We start from the raw sequence: 23,200 nt of genomic DNA, 5'->3' as shown, positions 1-23,200 counted from the left end.
TAAAACTAGCTAGATTACTCACTGTCAAAACACTTCAGCATTATGAAATTCACTATTATATTTCTTTAGAGCAGGAGTAGATGTATTGATGAACCAAATATTTTAAAATAATTACACTATTAAAATTACTTTGAGACTTTGTACCTTCTGCCTTTGGTAAGAGTAAAGTTGGAGCATAAGAGAAATAGAATTATACTTCAGCATAGCAAATTATTCCTGCATCCTACATAACAATGCTTTCTATAATGCTGGTGGAATTTAAGGCCCAATGTACATTCAGCCACTAGCAGGCATATAGGCCATATGCAATTATGTGAGAAACTTATAAGTTTCTATAATTTGAGGGTTGTAATTTGAGCTTCAAAGACATGATTTATACGTGTGCTGTAGTCTGTGCGGTTTTTGAAATTTTGGTGTATGCTACACTTTTCCCATATAAAGATTTTTGGATCGCCATTTAGTAGTGACTGTAGACGAAGAGCTGGGGCAGAATTAAGGCTAACTGTGTTTCACTTTTATTTTTAAGATGACCAGAAAAATAATGTTTCTCTATTTTTGTTTTATTTGCTTTTTGTCAACCTGAACTATTGGGTGAGTGTCTGTGGAACTGTGTTAAGGATAAACTAAATAGGCTTTTATTATTTTGTTATCATTTTTCATCTTTTTATCTAGACTAGGTCAATATATTTTCTATGCTTGTACTGTTGATGATAAAGTGAGCAACCGTCACAAGTGATAACTCACAGATGCTCAGATTCACAGTTCGAAGTTAACAAAGTTTTATCCTTCACATGCACTTATTTTCTTCATGATTATTACTTCATGACTCCGCAGCCTGGATTTCTAGAAAAACCATAAAGAGTCATCCTAAAATTACCGACTTGACAGTATTGTGATACTATGAATCAGATTCTGAACCTTGTAGCGATAGTGAATGAAGAAGAACTCAGAATTTTCTTCCTCTTTCTTTGGTAGTGACATGAACTGCATTATATATGTAAGTTTATGTTACTTAAATGAGAAGGAAATGCATGAGAGGAAATATGGAAGGCAATGGTAGATAAGGATTTTATTTTATTAGCTGCTTTTTACAGACAGGAAAGTGTAAATCAAGTGTCCTGAGTTTGATATGGATTTTCTGCCTTGTATCAAATGATTGATATTATTGCATTGATACAGGATTTACAAATTTCCTCCGTGTCTTCCAGACACGCGTGCATCATTAGTTCTGCTGGGATATTCTTCTCTTCTGTGTGTACCAAGGGAGCTGTGTACAGACACAGATTCCTCCTCCCTCTACGCTATGGACCGTTCTGTCATGGGTCAGCTCTCATGAAAGCTGAACAGCCACATACATGTGCACTTTTCTTCCCACCTTGAGATGCTGCTGCTGATCTGAAAGGAGAGATAAGGGTTTGGAATGCTTCCTAACTTCTATCTCTCCACAACTTCTTGTGTATATATTGTTTGTCTCTTGAAGAATTCCTCAGTAAAACTCAGTGACCACAGAAGCTTAGAGCCTGCTGAATGCAAAACCACAATGCACAGCAACCACAATGCCAGCCTCTAAATATGCCAACAATTAATTTTCTCAAAGTTTCATGTCAGAAGATTGCTTATTTACCCTTATATTCTCCCTTGTAAAATTCAATCTCAAAATGCTTTGCCTCTGAGTTGATGAACTTTTCGAGAACTTTCAGCCTCTGATGGTTAGAACACTGCTAATACCCTGTCTAAGCACACTAACCACAGTATGCTTCATTATCACTCAAGAAGATTGTCAGTACAAGTCGTTGAATCATAGAGTAATTACAGTGAGCAGTGGAAGCTGTCTCTTACTGAATACAAAAAAGCTGAATATCCTTAAGTAACATAAACTGATCTCATATCATGGTGAGTAACTATACATCATTTCAGCTTTCATTTTACTAGCATGAAAAAGCTAGATTGTTTTAATGTCATACTTTTCCTCTAATAAGCCTAGAAGCTCTTCTGCATACCAACCTGGTTTAGTAAAACTTGTATTTTTAAATCAGACATCTATAAACCCATAAGACATTTTCAGTGCTTTGTGAATAAGCGCACCTACTTCCCTGTCTCTGAAGACTTATCAGTTCTTGCATGTTAGAAATTCATTTGGTTTCCTTCAGTCCACCCATAATGATCACCTGCAACAGTAGGATCTACCAATACAGCCTCTCTCATTTTAGGACAAACATTCTTCTTGTTAGTCTCTAAGTGCCTGAAATTACAGCTTGCACATTTACATTTCATCTCTTTTCTGTAATCTAATTCCTTCTGAAGGACAATAATACACTCTTCAGTAGTGATACTGCTTCTGAAATTTGTCATTGCCATAATTCCTTGTACTAAAGTCACCAGTGAAAATAATAAATGAGATCAGCAACAATATCAGTTGTTAAAGAACATCTTTGGTATCTCTTTCCTGATAACCTGCCTTTCAACATAACTCTTTTTTCATTGTTTGGGGTTTTTTTGTTGGTGTCTTTTTCTGTTTATTTGGGTTTTTTTTTTTTTTGCTGCTAGTCAATTTTTTTATTAATTTTACAGCCCATGTCTAAAACCTGATCTTTTCTACGTTAAATAATAATTTCCTATGAGTCATTTGTATCAGAGGTTCTTCTTACGTTTAGGTGAATTAACATGAATGCCTTGCATTTGTCTGAGAAGTGTGATAAGGCAACAAAGGCACATTCTCACATTTGATAAAACCATGTTGATTTTAGTCCACTTCCCTCCATGTACAATTACCTTTTCTTTGTCATTTCATTTCTGAGTTGCTTCTGAACAGCAGTCAATGAATGAGCTTGTAGATGAGGCATTTTGCTTTCCTTTTTTTCCTCTGTACATACTTCTGACAGTATAGAATAGTAGTAGGCTTTCTATTCATTAGTCCCAGGTTACAACCTCTACACAGAATGATTAATTGAAAATATGCTACCAGAATTCTATAAATATCCCAGTTTGTAGATTTTTTTCTTGCCCTTCAATTTTATCAAAGTAAACTTGCTTCTACATTTGACGCAGTAATTTCCATTACCCTGTCTCTAGGTAACTAATTTTTTGCTATATTAAATTCCTTAGAAAAGTGCAGTTCAAGTAAGCTTATGGCCATTTGTATTTCTGACTTTGATTTATGTAACTCAGTGATCTTTTATCCATATCTTTATAGATATTTTCACTTACCCTTAAAATTCTGTTTTTTCTGATTACTTATCCAAGCAGACTGTCAATCTTCTGATTTTCTCTCATCTTCCTGAGGACTCCAGATACTGCACTTGTATTTAAATTCAGTGCCTCCATCTCCACATTCAAATTTTTGGATTCTTCTGTCAACTTCATTAACGATCTTCCTGATTTTTCTGCCTGCCATAAAACCCAGTTCCTTAGGTTTTGGTCTGTTTCTCTCTTGGCTGCCAATTTGAAATTAAATTAATTATCTTGGGATTCCTCAACCAAATAGTGTACATTTTTTCACAGCATCTTCAGTCATTACCACAGCTTCATGAGTGACTAATTGATTTAAGAATTGACTGCATATTCATATCCAAGCAAACCTGAGACTTACCATAGTGGATTGATACAGATCGGAAGATAAAAGCTAAGAAGTCGGTAGGAATTATAAAAATAACACTATTTTATATATCTCACATAAACATGCAACCAAAGTTAACCAAAAAATTTAACTAGCCCTGATGCAGGAGAAGTATTAACATATTCCTATGAAGTGTTTTTTTTACCTAAAAGGAAATTTATCTTTATTTAATCAGGGTTTTCTTATGAGTATGCAGTACTATACTACCATCTTTAATCTTGATTCCATATTTTCTAAACAGTAAATTCTTTCAGCCAGCTGTATCCCAGTTGCAAATGGTCTTATTTTGCATGTCTATTATTCCTATAATGAATGGTTTCCTATCTTTCACAGCAATTTCTGAAAGCAGTTGTTTACCAATGCTTAACTCATTGTATTAGCAAACACCCATTTGAGTTGTTCTACTTTGGCCTCATCTTTACTTTCATCTGGGGGTACATTTAATGTACTGGCTGAGATTTCTTACAGTTATGCTCATAAAAACAGGAGGCCTGTCCCTTGTCTTAGTGTTTCTTTCTGCATTGCTATGTTCTTTTTCAGGGGATTTCTCTTCTGCTGTGCAGCTTTGAAATTTCAGTAGTTTTTCAAAATCTTCCCCGGCCCCTAGTTGCGACCCCACAAAGCTATGGTTTCTTTTGAATTCATTTGGCATTCAGACTGCATTTGGCATCTCTCTCCCAGTCTATTCCCAAAGTTTCACCTGAGAAGTAGCAGTCTTCAGCTGCAAGTTCAATTCTTCAGTGATATCTTTTAAGTTCATCAAGTAGTAGTTCCTGCAGTTTACCCTATCCACTTTGAGATAATGTATTTATGGTTTTATGATCTCTGATTAACTTATGATCTTCTTTCTTGTTGCTGTTGCCAGTGTTCCTTACCCCGTATCAATCTATGAGATTAAAAAGAAGAGGGCGGGGAAAAAAAAATTAAGAGCCCACCCAATCACACATTTTCTGGTAAATACATCTTCCTTGGAAATGCAAAAACAGTTGTGTAAATATGAAATGTGAGAAAAGGTTCAGGATTTAAATTTAATTTATAATTCTTCTATTTTTGCTGAACATTGCCTTACCAGTTAAAAGTCTTTCTTATTAAGTTATCATCACTGAAATTTTCTGTGAAGATATAAATGCACCAAGGTTAAGAGTTTCACAAAGTAATATATGTATTTATAATAAGCATTTTTTTTAAAAAAAAGCAGGTTGTTAATATGTAACATCTGCCATGTAGTTGTCTCGAGTTTCTTACTTGGCTTCAAAATAATAGAGGGGTTTTTTTAAGATTTGAAAATCTCTTAAAATAAATACTAAACCCATTTTCCTACAATGACCATAGTTACTCTACCTTATTAGAGTAAAATACTACTATCATGTCTCAGTATAGCAGAGAATATCGTTGCTACTGAATAAGTGATTTATTAGTTATCATTTCTAAGGTACGTGAATAGTTGCAAGTACTTTTTACACCTATGGTGAGAATAGCAGATCTTTTCAAGACGCTTCTAGCACAATTCTAAAAAGCCTGTAACAAGGAATTGATTTTTGAATAAGTTGCTATAGCTGTAACTTTATCATTCTGTCAGCAGGTATAGTGTAAAATCTGTGCTTATAGCGTGCCCCACTCTCTGCGTGCCACACTCTGTGTCTTTTCATAGGGGCCTATATAAAAAGGATTTGTCCAGTAGGAAGAAAAAGCTGTAACCTGAAGTAAAGCAGCCTTGTCCTCCTACTTGTTAATTTGAATCAAAGCAGCTAGAATTAACTTCCTTGTAATATAAGGACTTGACCTTCTAGGTACTTGTGATGCAGAATCACGTCAATAGTCTCTCTGTGGAAATCTCTGCATGTGCAAAAAACCCAGTAGAATTTGCTTTTTGCAGTATGCTACTTATTTTGCACAATTGGTATTTCTGTAAGACCAAAATGCTGTCTGCTAAGGAGCAAGATTTTACACTGTTTTCTCTTGACTTAATCTAATAAGTAATATTACATTTAATAAATCAAAGTGTGATCTAATTTCATATTCTAATGAGAGCTTGGTATCTGCCATTGTACTTAGTGTTTAAGGAAATATTAACTTCTACTTTTCCCTACTTTATTAAAATCCCCTTAATTTGGATATATTAAGTTGCACTGAAAAATTCCAAGTGTTTTTGCATGTTATTGCAGGTCAAACCTTCTTAAGTATCAAAGGCATATTAAGAAACAGACTGTTTACCAAACTTAGCAAACTGCAAGCTATTCATCCAAAAGTTCACGATAGTTCACTGGTTTAGATAGAAAGACTCCTAAAATGAGTAAACAAAGTCCTACATGAGTTACTCAGTCATCTGCTGTGCTTGGTTTTGCTGGTTCATTTACCACTACCAGCAGAAACTTTTATTTTTAATTAGGACATTTTTGTTTAGTCCTCTCTGTCTCAAGTTAACCCTGTTACATATCATTAAAGACCTAGATTCTGTCAGTGTTTGAAAAACAAGTGTATTTTTCTTCTGTGCATCCTGGCTTTATACAATCTATCTAGAATATAGCTCAAAGTCTGTTTGGAGGATGACTTTCCTCACCATTTGCTTTTAGACACATGGATGTGAGGAGATAGTGCAGTGAACATCATCACTGTCTTTGGGGAAGATATTTTTATTTATGCAGGAATAGGATGATACTGGCTGGAAGATGTTGTTACTCTGAAGCATAATTTACTTCAAGGGGTATCTGAGATAAATCATCATTTTCTAACTCCTAAGCAGGGAGTACAGTCTTGTGTTCAGGCTACTCTAAGCTCAGACTAGTGTATAGAATAACATTATTTTAACTGTGTTTTGCAGAGTGGATCGTGCTCACTGCAAGCTGCATGCTGAATGAAGAGAGATGAATTTCTAGAAATGTTTGTGTCTGAAGATCTAGGTAAGTGACAACTCATATATAAAAATAATTATTTCAAATGGAAATTTTATTTTGAAATGGTGTTCATGTGTGTCTTTCGCTAAAATGAATCAGTCTCCTGCTTTGAACAGAGCGTATAGATTATCGGTGGTCTTGTCTGAAATTCAGTAAAATAAAATAATTCATATATCAGTGCAAGTATTTCAAATAAGTGATTTTAGAATAGCTCCATTCTTTCCTGGTTGCGGTAGCCTGTCTGGCTAAAATTAGGGCTGCCAAAGGGTTGTGCCACTAGACAATGATGAAAACTACATGCGGATCTGATACAGTGAAGCATCCCTTTTACCCAGAAAAGACTGAGTTCACACTGCACTTCTCTGTTACTCTCTTGATTCAATAAATGTTATAGCTTTTGTAATATTTTCTCACAGTTTTCTGTCACCTGCTTGAAAGTTAGGTATGTTTATACAGATTTATATTATTTGCTCTTCATAAAGAAAAATTTAGACTAAGGAAAATGCTTTGAATTCTTTTACTATGTAGCTATGTTGTCTTACAGGAGACTTGCAGGAGTCCAACAAGTCCAGTTTGTTTTTATTTTCTTTCATATTTAGTGTGGTGTACCCTCACTGAGCTATTAAATCTTGACTTTCATAAGCTTCATGAACTTATAAGCTTCATAAGCTTTTATAAGCTTCAGAGGATGTGTCCAAGGCTATCTGATTCTCAGAAGTTTCCTTTTCTTCTATTAGACTGAGTTGCTCTAAAGATTCTGGCAATTTCACTGTATCTGATAATTTAGGGCTATATGCGGTTTCATCCTGTCTATCCTTTCATTAAATTTCTGATGTCACTATAGCCAGTACTACTACAAAAAAGAACTGAGATTGGGAGTCAGAATTGCCACAGATAATATCTGTGTTCTGTCAAGAAGAGTGTTAAATAAAAACTACGGGACTTTGGAAAGGAGTGTTGTTTTTAGGAGGCCAAGAAGTGGATTTTAACTTCAGTTCTCTTTGAGCTGAAGTATGCCTATAACTAGTAATGAGAGATAAGACAAAGGAGAAACCAGGGGTAAAGAAGACTTGACTTTCTTTCCTCCTTCACCCTGTCTCCTTTGCATCCCAGGACGGTGGTAGTGCTTGTGCATGAAGGATCACTTACTGCTCCTTTGCTTGTTGTGTCATGGGACATATTTCATAAAGTGGCAGGGAAGATACAAGAAGGAAATAGCTCCATCGTTACTTTACACCAATACATGAAACAAAACAGAGGAATACAAAAGGAGTTGTTCCCTATTCACAGTAAGTTGTGATCCACAGCATGTGCTCCTGCTTAGTGCGAATAGAAATGAAAAGAAATGTTTCTAGTGAAGCAAGGAACAATTGTTTCTCAATACCCTATTGAGAGACTGGATCTTTTCCACAGGCCAAATCAAAACTACGCAGCTGACAATCTGTCTTTGAAACCGTGAGCATTTACTCAGACAGTCATGGGTTTGGGTTTTTTTCCTTCTACCATAGTTTTGAATCAGACAATAAACTTAGCTAAGTTGTTCTCTTTTTATTTCTAGTCAGTCTAAGCAAGAGCTTGTGCCATGGACAGTAATGCCTTAAGGCATGTAATTTGTTTGCAGTGCAGAGGTAACATCTCTCTGCATTCCCTGTTTCCCTTTCCTTCCTATCAGCAATTGCTAAAACACAGGCACATTTTCAGTGGCAAGGTAGTTGTCAAGATAGGGTCCTGAGGTGACACAGACTAAATGAGGAAAAATATTAAAATATGATCCCAAGATTTTGAAACTAATTAATCCTGTTATTTGTAACGAGTAACTCTATCCTTGAATATTTTTATTTTATTTTCTTAACCAATACATTATAATAATAAACCAGTACACTGAATTTTCACAGGTGCTACTGCATTTCTATGGCAATGAAAAGGTATTTCCAGAAAGTTTGTTTTGCACAGCTCTTTCTTATGAGAACCTTAAAATTTTTACCTTCAACATTTTTCCATTATTTGTATTGGATATATAAAAAATAAATCAACCTAAATAGTGGAAGAATATTTTTTTCAAACTATTTTTTCACCCAGAGTAGACCATATGAATATCTTGGGAAATAAGCATGAAATTGTTCATCCTGAGGACTTATATAGCCATTCAATTTTTGATGCCAGGTCTAAACTCCAATAAATATAAAAATATCTGGGTGAAGCAGCAATATCTAAAAACAGAGACTGAAAAAAAATGTCTGCTGCAAATGTGCCCTTACTAGTTTCTCAGTCGTCTGTATTGCTGGAAGGAGAGAAGAGAAACAGCAAGTCGGCTTTAGGATATAATAATCAGCTTACTTTTCTGTTCAACAGGACATATCATTTAAAAATCCAGACTCCTCATGAGTGTTTTGGGAAGATCTTGACTAGGGGTACATTTTGAATGATACTTTTTATCACTATTCCCTCCTAAACTTGTTCTTCAACTGCTTCAGCAGCATAAAAGACTTCATAACCACCACTGTGAATGAAAAATAGAGCTAATTATGTTTTGAGGCCCAGCCAGCCAAATTAGAAACACAGACAGGATAAAATCCTTCTTTTGGATTATGGGGAATTGTTTGAGTGAGGATATGAGCTTTGAGCAGAATAGTTTGTACTTAGCAGCAACCTGAAGCGTGTGGGGACGTGCTAGAGTGAGCTCTCGGAGCTTTGACTCTGACTCACATCACAAGCTCCTAACCAGCACATGGACCTGCGCAGCTCCTCTGCCATGGACCCTCTAAACATATCACGAAGTTAGAAATATCTCTTACTTTCTTTTGCACAGAACCTATGCCTAAATAAGGGCTTCAATATTTAAGTAGCGATGGAGAAGGTAGGTCTATAATTACCTGCATCAGACATGCTGTGCTTCCAGTGTCTGCCATACAACATACTCAAATAGAGGGTTTTAATGGTCTATAAGGAACTCTTGCTCAAGCAAGGAGCATAGTACAAGTCTCCCATGATCTGTTACTGAATCTTAGAATGATTTCTAACTTTTGTTTGCTTGCGTACCTTTTAAAGTCAACACTCGTCTTGGAAGGATTCAGCTCCTAAGTAAAGACATGGAAATAATCCATCATGTATTCTTACAAATTTCTCAGCACTGCTTAGAGGTTGAGCTGAAAGAATGAGTCCCACTCTTCTGTGCATAACTGTAAACATGAAAGTGCTTTTTATATTTACAGTTAAATAGTTCGAACATACAGAGGCAAACTCTAGAGCAGTGGGAAGTTTTAGGAAGAAGAGGTAATTCCATGACAAATCGTCTACCTCCCCATATCACGGATCAAAACCACTGGTCTAGCCCAGATTGGATTAGCTATGGGGATAAGTACGCGTCACAGTCATGGATGCTTGATCAGATTAAGCAGCTGGTTCCCACAGAGAGGTGAGACCAGCTGAGCCACAAGATTAAGTCTTCTATTTGAAAGTACTGCCATGACTGTAGACAGATTACCTGAAGAGATTTCTGTAAAATGGGCAATTAGCCAAACTACAAGGTAATTATCTTACTCTGAAATATACAACCAGTTTTTCCTTTTTTTGCATACGTGTTTTGATTCTGTTTTCAGTCCTGCACGTGCAGGGCAGAAGCGTCGCTCCCTTTATTTTAGAGCAGTTTTGGTAAATCTGCATTGTCATAATTACTGGTGCTATACTCAATTTGGTCTGCTGGGATTGGCAAATTCCTCCGTGAATGGCTCTTATTTGGCAAAGAATGTGTGCACAGCAATTGGGGTGTCATTATGCTCTGTAGCACTGGAAAAAGGAAGGAAAGAATTAGTGTCTGAATAGTTTGAGGATTTATTGTGAGTGAAAAACAATGGAGAAAAGTTATTACCAGACGAGGAAAAAATGGCAAATAAGAGATAAAGAACAGGAAGGGAGTTTCTGGGAGAGATGGAAGGAGAAATTAGCCTTATGAAAGGGAAAAAAAAAAGGATAAAATGACGTCTTAAGGACAGTCGGGTTTTTAACATGTTGTTTAAAATACATTGTTGTTTTTATAACACTCATAAACAGAAGAAAGGAATGAAAATTGAGTGAGAAGATGTAGAAAAATGAAAGAAAAGAGATATAGGCTGGAAAAATACGGACAGCCTTCACTAAGCTGTAAGTCTGACCAAGCTGAAGGTAGAGACTGTTGTCTTGGTGATTTCAAGAAAACCAATATTTCAACAGTGTATATGGGTCATCCAAGGATCAAATTCTGCCAGCCCTGCTCAGTTTCTTGCTGGCCCCATTGATTTCAGTACAAATAGATATGGAGTAAAATATTGTGCATGTATGATATAATGATCCTAAAGTATTTTTCAAAGTAAAAATGCCCGCAATAAACTTGTATGGCAAATACTGGAGTATATGTTAAGTATATTAGATGAACTTAAATTTTGTTCTTGCACAAGCACGTATACGTCAAATGCTATACAATAATGATTGTAGAATGATAAGCAGAGGACAAGAGGTGGTTATTGAAGGGACTGATCATTACCCTGAAAACTGCTCCCTGAAGCAGAGCATTGTTGATGCAGTAAAATCTCACATCTCTCAACTCTCTGGAGTCAGATTTTTATTTTAATTTTTTTAAGTCTCTTTCCGGTGTGATCATTAATAGAATGTGTATGGTCACTAATTATTTTATTTTATTTTATTTTGCTCCTCTTTTGGAGCGTAATGTAAGAGATAAAATTTAGAGTGTTAAGTTTCTCTACCCACTGTCTATGAAATTAGGTGTTTCTCTTAGTTCAGCTCCTGGCAGACTCAGCTGTCCATCATTCTAATGATCAGTCACTGTTATCCATTATTAAATCTCTGTATGGACAGCATGGATTGAAAGGTAAAAGGTAGGATTATTCTTATTCCTAGAAGAATCTCCCTTGCCTCGGAACTGAGGAACAGTGGTGCAACAGAACAAAATAAAATGGTTTGACCTATTTCCAAGCCTGATGTTTGCAGGATAAATAAAACTGCTACAGCTAGAACCTGAACTTTTATGTTACTCATGCCTTTGAGCCACAGGTCAGATTCATTCAGCAGCCTTGATGAAAAACCTGGAAATTTTAACTTTTAAAACCCAACAATCTCTTTCCTCACATCTATCCCCCATGAGGCTTTTTCTGTCTATCCAGTAAGAATAATCCACACTAAAAGGAAAGCTACATGAAAACTTCATTGTATGTAAGTAATCTTCATTTCACATACTGATCCTTATTAACTGCAAAAACTTTTTCAGGGACAGAATTACTAAAAAATTAGGGAAATAGTACTGAGGAACAAATATTGATCCTGATACCAGTGTAAAATATACGAGGATTGTACTCAGGCAATTCTATCAGTAGGAAGCTGTGCACTCCCAGCAGTGGACAGTAAATGTCGGCCACTGCGAGCGCTATGGCTTTGGGAGGAAGGGAAGGGCTCAGGGGTCCGGCACCAGGGCAAGAAGTTCTCAGGATCACAGCCATCATAGAAGAGAAACGACTGCTCAGCAAACTTGCTAATTTATATTGAATGTGATGTTCATGGTATGCAATAATCCTGTTGGCCAGCTTAGGTCAAGTTCCTGGATCTTCTTCCTCCTTATTGCCGCACCTGGCTAGCTCAAAAACACTGAGACCTTGAAACCCACATACCATAGCTGGCTATGAAGTAAATATTTTTACAAATTCAGACACTAGAATCTTCTAAAAATGTAGTTTTCACAAGCATTAGAAGAGACCTCACTGAAAAGTAAAATTACTGAAAGAGAAACTAGTACTGTGTCACTCAAACCAGGACAAGGAGTTTGTGTAAGATGGGAATTCCTCCCCTCTCACTCAAAAGCTTTGACAGGATCGCTGATTGATGAGCTCAGGTCTGAGCAGGTCTGAGTGTAAACTTGCAAATTAGGGTAAGAGTCAAAAGGAACATATAATTTTTTCCACTTTTCTCTTAATTTCTCTATCACGAAAAGAAATGTCTATTTCATGCAAATAACTTCAAAAAAAAAAAAGCATGAGCCAGCTTGCATGATGAAGAGACATGTATGGCATGGAGTACCTACATGAGCCCCTCTCTCTCTCCACATTTTTTTTACTGTTGGACCTTCAGTTTTGCACATCTGTTGCATGGTACAGATTGAAAAAAATGAATGGCAGGAACTTTCCATAAAACCTTTATTTCAGTGACTGATTATTCATTCTTCCCTTTATAAATGACTGATCCTGTTCCCCCAGGACAGACCTATATTAATAGCTCTTCTGCCTAGAAATGAGAAAGAGAAATTAGGTCTACCCCAGGCCAGGACCTATCCAATTTCTGTTGTATGTGCTTATAGAAACAGAAAAGATTATTTGATCCTATAAAATCTTCTGTTAGAATTTCATATTTTGTAGAATCTTAGGTTGGAAGGGACCGTAAAGATCATCTGTCTCCAACAGCTCTGCCATGGGTGGGGACAACTTCCACTAGACCGGGTTGCTCAAAGACCCATCCAACCTGGTCTTGAACACTTCCAGGGACGGGGCATCCACAACTTCTCTGGGCAACCTGTTCCAGTATTTCACCATTTCTTGATCTTTGTGGGTTCTTAGATTTAACTGTTTCTGAAGAATCAAATGAGAAACAGCATCTTTGATTTTTTAAATTTGGTAATTTATCAGGCAAGATAAGGAGTTGCACATTGCAAGGCAGTATTTCAAGGCCGTAATAGCCTTTCTGGTTTGGATACCAGTGTTCGGACTAGCAGTACAGCACAGGGGTTTCAGGCTGGTGCCTTGTAGACAGAAAGTAATCTAACTAACCTGCAACAGTAGCCATTTCTGCTGTGTAGTTTATTGCATATCTAAGGTGAGAACCAGAATTCAAAGTTCATTAGTTCAAATGAGTTAAAACATGCAGAAACGTTGGAACTGTTTCACATTTCATAATGTTTTCTGGGATCCTTCACTTTAAGGAAGATACTATTACTTTATTTTTATAAGAACACTGGATTTTTTTTCTTTTTAAAATATTCTGTGTTAAAGGATGTGTGATCTAGATGGAGCCTGTTTGGCTGTTATTTGACGTTTTTCATCTGACTTCAGTGAGAGCAGGATCAGACCTTTCAGATCACCAAATGTTGGTGACTGGAAAAGCTCAGAGAAATATTGTTCTTAGGATGAAAGGAGAAGGGGGAGTCCGTGATATTTTGTGCTGGAATTTCTATTACACAAGAATGTCAGAGGACGTGAAGTATTTGAAGGAGGAAAGGGAAGAAATATAAAGTCAGGTAATACTGGATCTAAAAAGCAAAATACAAAGCCAAATACAAAGTGTACACAATATAAGGACACATTTAAATCCTAAATTATTCTAGAGTTTTAATGAATAGTCCTGTTAACATTCTTTATAAACTAAGTAAATCTTCTTTGAATTCTTCACAAATCTCAGCTACTTTTAAAAAATTACTTTCCTTTGACAGCTATATTAACATATGGCTCTGCATAAAGGAATCATGTTGAATACATGCAATGTAATATTGGGATATGCTTTTTTAAAAAAGAGATGAGAGGATCCAGAAATATAATCTTCTTCTTGTAATCCTGTATTAATCCATTCTGTACTGCTAAGGTTTTTATTTGAGTGCAGAGCTCACAAAGATTCTGGCAGAAGCAAAAAAGGAGAAAGAAAATGAAAAGTCTTCTCTGTATAAATCCCCAGAGCTACACCTATAAAGAACTTTTGCAATCTGCAAAGAAAGGAACAGCCCCGGGAACTAATCTCTTACTGCATGGATTTCTCTCTTTTTTTGTCCTGACCTTGGCTCTTCCACAGCCCCAGTAAGTGTGCCTCTGCCTCGTGATGAGCTCGCTGCTACTCCTGGCTCTCAGGGCATGCCTTTTCAGCATCAACTTGCCGTTTAGCTAATCCCACACTGAGATCACTCGAACACTGAAAGGGGGTTTAGTTTCGCTAGACGTGCAGAGATGACAAATCAATTGATTTTGTGGCATGTGATGAAAATGCTAATGTTTAATTAGCAATGCTGTTAGTGAACTTCAGGGTGAGGTCTGATCTAAGGGGAGAGTGGATCACACAGCGTTTGCTTGGAGCTGCAGCCCACCTTAAAAGCTAGAATGCCAAGAATATGTTTGCCTACAGGCGTTTCTATAAAAACTGGCTTAAAGAAGGTTAGCAAGGGAGAAAAATCTGGTTTTTTCATCTGAAGTTTGAAACAACAATGATTTCAATATTAGAAATGGATGGAGACTAAATCTCATAATGTGGAAAGTATGAGAAGGTATTCCTAAGGGTAGGTAATATTCTAATTTTTACAGTCTGTCTCTCTTACCGTAAGAGAGACTTTAATGCTAAATACTACCAGTGGTATAATTTCTACCAGTTTTATAAGCAAAACATCTATTTGACCAGATAGCGCAAAACACATCTAGAAACTGAAACACGTGAGTGGACAGCTTTGGTTAAAGCTGGCATTACAGCAGTCCTAAATCTAGAGTACTGAACATTTTTTTGCATGTTTTACATTGCTTATGCACATTTCTGGTTTTCAGCAATTTTAAATTTCCTTAAGATCTTTATTTAATTATTTTTTTCTCTCAGACAAGGAAATAGTTCTTTCATCTGTGGGAAAACAGGCCTGTTGCAGTCCTTGGGACACTCCATTTTTTCAGGGCAGTCTGCCATGTCGTATTTCACAAAGGAGTTGTGCTCACAAACCCATTTCCTGTCTGCCTCTCTTAACAGCTTCTTTCCATCCCCTCTTCTATGGCTATTCTATGTTCCTTCAAGGGACAGAAGACTGCAGAGAAATTCTGCTTGTACCGGGCAGCATCCTGTTTTATTTCTGCCTTCACAAATGAATTTTCTTCCAATCTACTAGGTAATTTTGATCAGCTCACAAATTGTCTTCATTTTGCTATACCATGAACCACTGGTGGTGTTTCCCACACTGTGCCACACTGTAAGTGCCATCAAGTGCTGTCAAAACCATCAATTAAAAAGGAAATTTTACATGCAGAACACTTGTTAAATGTACAGATACATGTTGCATTTGTGTGCCTTTCTTTGCTGTTGCTGGCAAGATTTTATTTAAATGATCTCTGTTGATAATATTCTCTTATTAACACTCTGTGCTTCTCTTAATATCTTTTAGCATCAGGTTTTGATGTTTGCTCCAGAGCGCTTCTTTGTGTTATTCTCCAGGCTTCTCAGGTGAAGACTATGGAAGGTTTCTCAGCTAATGCTTTTCTCCCACAGCCGTATTTTTCGATTTTCTGAGAGTGAGCATTATGCATTCAGGGGTTTGATATTTTTAGGGTAATTTTTCATGCTGTACATTTTTAGAGTCTGGCAAACAATGCTGCATTTCTAAAATTATCCTTATGCTGCTTGCTGTTCACAGGCTGATCTTTTTGTTAGTTTTTTGAGTACCTTTCTGTGTTTGATATTTGCTCTTTATTCTCCTGTCTTTGAATGTTTTGTATTCTACAGTTTTCTTGGTTACTAGGATTTAGCTGACCCTATGAATTAGAACTTTAATGAATAATTTAGTCTTACTGTGAACTCTATATATATTAATAAGAGTAAGTATGCACATCATTTTCCAGAATTGAGTCATTGCTGGTGCATAGAGTAGAGGTGGGGTGCATAGCTTGAATCACAAAACTCCTTCTAATCCTTGCTGCGCCTTATTTGTGTAGGCCCCACTGTATTTTTCTTTGCTGTTGACTTGAAAATCCTGAATAAGAAAATGGAGTTTGGTCCTATAGCTGCAAGACATTTTATGATCATGAACAGTGGGAGCATCTTCTCATTTATCTCATTTTAGGAGGTCAGAAATTTCCGTCTGTGTGTGATTCTTAGTTCAGTAATATTGCCTCATTTTGATAACTGTTTTTATAACTGTATTGTTTCCAAGACTGCATGAAATATGTTAAGTAGAAGTCAAAGAGATAAATAAATCCTTCAATATATTTCCTTATCCAGCCTGTTACTAAAGATTACTACTTCACATATCTCATTTGTACACAGCTCACTTTGGTTTTAAAATAATTAGTCTTTATAAATGCTAACAGAAAAATGGGAGGGGGGGAGCAGTAGGTGTTTATAAAAACTTGTTTTCAGTTAGTTTCTGTTCTGTTCATCTTCATCCCAACAATGACTTTATTAAAGCAGTGACTTCTCATAAAGGGGGAGAAAAAACAGGCATTTGAACAGATGGGCTTAATAAAGATTCTGCAGTATATCTGCCACAAATGGTTGAGCACCGCTACTAAAGCAGGACTAAGATATGACTGAGAATAAAGAACTTCCAAATGGTTTGTGCTCTCAGTGAAGAAGTTTTAGATTAAAAGACAAAGGTTGTGATGTAAATGTACATAGATCAAAGAGGACACATGATGGAACCTTGCTATATAAAAGGAAAAATCCACTTTCTTCCAGAGTAATGAAATTGCAGTATGCTGCGGTGGGAGAACAGTAAATCCTGTGTTGTTTTGGGGTTTTTTTTTTAAACTTATTGCCACTCCTAGTTGAAATATGGTTACTGTCTTTTGTCTCAAAATATTTTAAAAAACCCAAATGGCTTACAGTGTCACCAAAAATAATGTTATTAAAGCTTTAAATTTTCATAGGTATCCCTCTTATGGCCCTCTGTGCAAGGTGGGAAGAAGTCGCTTTTATCATTCATTCTCTGCTATAGACTTTTTTCTTCCCAATAGTGCATGGAAAAATTGAAATATGTTTTTATACCACCATGTTTGGAAGGACAAATCACTTCAAATATGTAGTTACTGTGGGGGGGGGGGGGGGGGGAAGAAAAGTCACAATGAGTGACATATATATATATATTTTATATATTATCACAACTTGCTGATAGCATTAAGTCTAAACTGTCCAGTTGCTTAAAACCTAGTGAACGATGAAATTCAGCTCATCTGCACATTTAAAAGTTGGGCACGTTCCTGATGCTTCCTGCGTTTCCATGGTCAGGGAATTAGACTAGAAACTTTGTGTACTTTTAGTCTCTATGTTTTAATTAAGAGTTCTTCACTGCCCAGGAGAATTCAAAATAGCTCTTCAGTGCATCCATGACTTGGCTTTTGTTCCAGGTAAAAGTAGGTAAGGGTGTCGGTTCCTTAGTGTTTAATTTTGAGATGCAACTTGAAGTGTTATCTCCTTCCACAAAAATACCAATTCCTTTTGTCTGCAAAATTTCCATAATGGTCACGTCTACTTGAAGAGTTGTAACAAGGCTTTATATAGATAAATAGTTTGTCAGTGAAATTCTGAATACTTTGTCCGTGAATAATTTTGGGGCAGATCTTCCTTTTAGCTATTCCAGTGCTTTTATTTAGAAGCCTCCTATCTGGTTTGAAAACTTTAACCATTTTTTTAATACATTCAGTATGAGACCTGTTATTTCCTCAACTACAGATTTTTCTTTAAATAATAAGTTTAAACCTCCTGGTGATATGATGAGTAACTGCCTAACCTCAGTTACCAAGATGAGTTTAATTTGAGAAGAATTTTTATTGATGTATTGTCACTGTTTATTTGTGTATATATGAATTTACATCTAACAGCTTTGCAGCAACCAACAAATGCTGCTGCCTTATTCTAAACAAATAAATATGGAGACACTGCCTACCGCACCATGTTTTTAAGTGGAGTGCATTGCACGAAAAATGTTAATTGCTACAGTAAGGCTCCATTTGTAGAAAAGTCTGTTTGGTCTTTATTTTTTAATCAAAGTACTTGCTGCCTATGAAACCTGAAAAGAGAACTGGAAATAGGTATTCTTACTCTTTCTAAAAGAAAGCTGAAAAAGTCTCAAGACCTTCTATTTCATGCAGCTCTGTGAATCTTGAAGCGCATCTCAGGAGTGTGCTCTCCTTCTCCCTTGTAGGAGTTTAAATGGTTTTTGGAGGCCATCTTGCTGAAAAGGGCTTTTGTGAAGGAGAAGCTAGAAGAAGCCCCAACAGCAGCTCCTTCCCCCTTTGCTTGGGGCAGTGACTAAGATCTGAGGCTCCCGTGCTTGGCCCCCACCTGAGCTAGGCTGCAGCCATGATGATGCTCCATCTGTACCCCATCTTGTAACTCCCTGGTCCTGATCTGCATCTCAACCTGCTGAATTGGCTTTCTGGTTTGACCTGGATGGGCCTACCTCATCACTATGGACTTGCTGGGTATTTGCTGGGTTCTTGGCTGATCGTTGTCACCATCACCAGGCCTGATCCTGACCCTGACTGACTTGGTTTCCTGGCTCCTTGTCAGGGAGGCTGTTGACCCTGCCTGCCTTGTGACGCTCAGGTCCCAGGTCTCCTTCTCTTACAGGGCAACTTGCCCTTGCTGCTGCCTGAGAGTGCTAATGGAAAAGAATCACAGTATTATCTAAACCTGTTTATTTTAATTATTTTGGCTAAGTTTCTGCTCTTTGTTACTGTCACACAATTACTGAATCTGTCCACTTGTGACCTTGAAGCTGCATAAGCAAATACTTATGGGTACTTACGTTCTCACAGTTCCCTGCTTCACAAGTTTAAATCACTGCATCCATCATGAAAGTGTGTGTCACTTCACACTAATGGTTATTTGATTAGCAGCAAATTGAAATTATCTGGATGAATTGTCAGTGGCAATGATTTAGCTCCAGCTCAGTGTTAACACCAGGGTGAAACATAAGGGGGGTGGAGCATAGGGTCTGTAGAGTTAGCTCTAGAAGAACGATGAGAAGAAAGGGTATGATCGCTGCTCTTGACTTCCCAGTACCTTTATTGGAATGAGGCAAAGATACAGCTTAACTGGCTCAAAGACTGTCACCGTTTTGGGATGCTGCATGCTTAATTTGACAATGGTGATTAAGAATTAAGCAGCTAGGCCAGTTGATGTGACTCTCCTTGGAGGCTTTATTATCTGAACTATTGTGCAAGAAAACGTGCAATTAATAATGCAAACGTTCTCATGCTCTTGATTCATTTGAAGTGAAGACATAATGTTAGTTAAAAAGAAGTCAACAAGAAAAAAAATTATATTTATAAATAAAACATAGAGGAACAGACAGCTTCATTCCTTCCAAGCTCAAATAGTCTATTTCCTCAGGCATTTAAAATAAGTATCTTTGAGACAGGAGACATTTTAAGAAAAGGATGCATGTCTCCATTCTCAAGACATTAGATTTTAAATATTTTTTCTTTGCCACTAATATCTATGTGATATGTCTTCATAGAAGCTGTTTAAAACATTTATTGAATTCAAGGACAGGGAAATAATTTGTATTCAGTCTACAACCTAGAGGGACTATATGTATTTATTTGCATAATACAGAAGCATAAAAAACAAAGCCCATATTCTGTTATAAACAAAATAAGATTGTATAGCTATTAGTAACGGGTGAATACAGGACCAAAGTATGTACATGCACTTTATGGAGGAGGAATTATTACATGCTTGAGTGTAGCTGAATGGAATAATAAAAGGGAGCTCCTGGTAGAATTATACCTACAAATGGTTCTTTTTAGCTGTCAGCTTATACTTATAAAAAAAAGAAAGAAAGAAAGAAAGAAAAAAAAAATTCAAAAAGGTGCATCCAGTGTGGAATAAAACACACCCAGACAGGGGTCTGGATTGTTAGTTCTGAGTAGTAACAGAATAAGGCAAAAGCAGTGTACCCTTGAAACCTCGCGTGATCTTTGTGAAGACTGCACTCAAGTATACCCAAGTCCTACCACCTCTTGCTGCCACAGGCAGGTGGGTGAGCAGGGCATAGAGCAGGGCAACAAAGGACACCCAAGAGAATTTTAAGAGGAAGGCAGAGGCCTTCTAAAATCTTGCTACAGCATTGATCAACAGAGAGGAGATGCTTTGAAAATCAATCATATTTAACACAGCAAAGAATGACTTATCATTGGCTTTTGTTGCTCACTGTTGAGGTCGTCTGATAATCCAGCTTTTCCAGAATGAATTGCACCTAAACTACAGAGAATTTCTGGTTTTGCCAGCAGTGTAGAACACAGTTGTTACATAATGCATGCAGGAAGAAAACAGCACTGAAATCAAGATGGAAAGATTAATGTGTTAGTTAATATTTCAAGTTACGACAGTAAGAAGTGTAAATGTGACTAAAAGATAAATGGAATTTACATAAATAAGAATAACGAGCAACAGACTGAAAGTGCTTATTTAAACCTAGGAGAAAACAAGGAAGAAAGTGAATAACAGCATTGAGACCTGCACTAACACAGTTCTGAATTTGCCTGGGAACCCGCAGAAATGTAAAGCAGGCTCCATCTCGCTATTTGTGGTAATTGCACCCTGTCTGTTCAAACACTGACTCTCTGATTAACTCTGCTGCAAGATCTATGTTCCATGGTAAGTTACGTGTCATAGTACACGTCATGCGAGTTAAGTCATTTGCAGAACTTTTTTTTTAACAAAATCTCCCATTTGAAAGGTTGAGAGGAACACATTTCTATGTTTTAAGGGCAGCATAGAAAAAAATCTAAGTGTATTTTCTTTTGAAATCTAAAGACCAGTTAATACAGCCTGAAGACAGGTGTTAACATATCAATGTCAACTGTGTGATGAGGATAAACACAATCGAATAGGTCAAAAAAAGATTCTGAAATTCAGACAAGTTGTTGGTACTGAAAAAAAACATCTGAAGGAGCTTACTGTCTTTTCCACTTTCTTCTTACACTTCTTTGACTTTACAGGACTAGGGACAAAGCATCAATTTCTTATTCATTTTCCAAGATCTTGTATTTGTTGATTATCTTAAAGTGAGATAAGTAGCATTAAGCTAGTGAAGTAACTGTTGATCCCAAACTATTTAACTCTACCCCGTTGTGTATAAGAACTAAATTAAATGCAAAGCAACTAACTAGACATTTATTATATATGATTTCTTTAGTGCTTACTGACTACACTAGATGGTGAAGCTGCTTAGGTTTTGAAAAAATTGTGAAGGCACAATTTGGGGAAAGGATTGCATAAATGAATGTTATATTATGTAAAAAAAGAAAAGTTCTTTTTCATGCTAAAAATGCTTTGATTGTATGTACAACTCCTCAAACAAAGCCTACGTTTTTCAGGTAATGGGCAGGTGACCTCAAGCATTTAACACTGCTTTCTTCTTCCGTTGATTCCTCAGATCTATGCACAGGTGTTATTTGCATGTGACTGTTGATGAAAAGAAAAAAGCTACATACAAATAAGAATACACAAACAGGGGTTATTTTTTGGTGAAAAGATATTGGTAATTGGTTTTGCTAACCCTGGTTTTATGCTGAGATCTGTATAAAGTACCATCTCATCAAAGCAAAGAAACTGACTAGGAAATCTAAAGCTTGAGTGAGCAGTTATTTGCCTTTGAAGATTACTTAAGCCATAAAGTTTAGGTGCCAGTTGTGGAGAAAGTGACTTCGTTATAAATGACCGGGGCAAATAGAATACTTCTTAGTAAAAATGTCACTGAGATTTGTTGTGGTGTTAGAGAATAACACATGCTTCTTGTATATATCTGAACCCTTTTAGAGAGATTTCATCTGAAGAACTCACACAGCTCATACAAGGACAGTAGCAACAGCTTAGCTAAAAGCAAAGTCATTAGCTTTTCTCAGAAGCTCAGTAGCATCCTTTTTCATACTTAAATTTTCTGTGGAGAAACTTACAAGGTCTTTATTGGACATAGGGAAAGTACCCTTTCTGATTTCAGCTTCTGACGTTGGTCTAGACTCAGTGGGCGAAAGGGTAGTTTCATTTTCATGACACCTAGTGTGTATACATAGACATCGTATGATAAAGATGTCCAAAAAGGGTTGTTCTAAGTTAATTAGATGCAGGTACTTGGAAGAAGATTTTTTTTGCAAAATTTTAGGAGATTACCTTGTTCTAATAAGCACCTATTTTGACGAGTAGCTTGAGGAGGACAGAGATGCTAGTAGGTTTTTTTTGCATTAGTACCAGAGTGAGAAGTTATTTCAATATAAACGGGTCATCAAATTGCCTTGTTCATCCAGCTGTTAAGTAATTATACAACTCTAATTTACTATATCTTTATTGTATTATTTACTGAATGGTGGGTGAATTTTACATAAAATGTACTGCAGCCCATATACTGAGTTTCAAAATCACTGCTCTGTTTTTGTAAATCACTGGTCACCAAAATCACTATTAGAATCACCTTAGGGACAGCATTTTCAAATATGTCAGCATGAGTTAAGCCTCCAAAGATGAGAGAGGGGGGCAGGTTGATTAAATGTAGACTTTAATAAGAGATTCTTTTTTTATTTTGAAGTTAAATTTTCAGTTTTCATTTTCTTCAGTAAAATCCCTTTTTTTTTTGTAGGGGCAGGGTATGATAATACACGTGGGTTTAAAACAGAGTTAATTTGCTTTTTAGTTTCTTTGAGCATGTTTTTGCTGTTTAGGACATTTCAACATAAGCTGTAGTTAAGGAGATGATTTAAGCTCTTTGCTGAAGGAAGTGGAGTTTCCATTGTTGCTCAGTTCAACTTCCTCTGCTACTGCTGCTGAAGAATTTGGGTAACAATGAGATGATAATGGGGAGGACTGTGGAGATACAGAATAAGTTTTAGTATGCCAGACTGGATTTATCCGCCCTTGTTTTAAAAATGCCAAGTGACTGTACTACCAAATGGTTTAATTCTGCAGTTAAGAATTGTTT

General features: G+C 36.6%; 1 long non-coding RNA gene across 1 annotated transcript in view; it reads left to right on the top strand.

The window, feature by feature from the left end:
- The first annotated feature begins 6,089 nt into the window (after positions 1-6,089).
- Positions 6,090-23,200, top strand: part of LOC134510719 (uncharacterized) — a 31,620-nt gene continuing 14,509 nt past the window's right edge. Inside the window, exons 1-2 of the long non-coding RNA XR_010069697.1 lie at positions 6,090-6,320; positions 6,438-6,516. This is a non-coding gene — a long non-coding RNA (uncharacterized LOC134510719). The remainder of the gene's footprint in view (positions 6,321-6,437; positions 6,517-23,200) is intronic.

This window comes from Chroicocephalus ridibundus, chromosome 2 (genome assembly GCF_963924245.1).
Source record: "Chroicocephalus ridibundus chromosome 2, bChrRid1.1, whole genome shotgun sequence".
NCBI classification, from domain to species: Eukaryota; Metazoa; Chordata; class Aves; order Charadriiformes; family Laridae; genus Chroicocephalus; species Chroicocephalus ridibundus.
The sequence above is the reverse complement of the archived record's forward strand: the minus strand, read 5'-3'. Positions and strand labels throughout refer to the sequence as shown.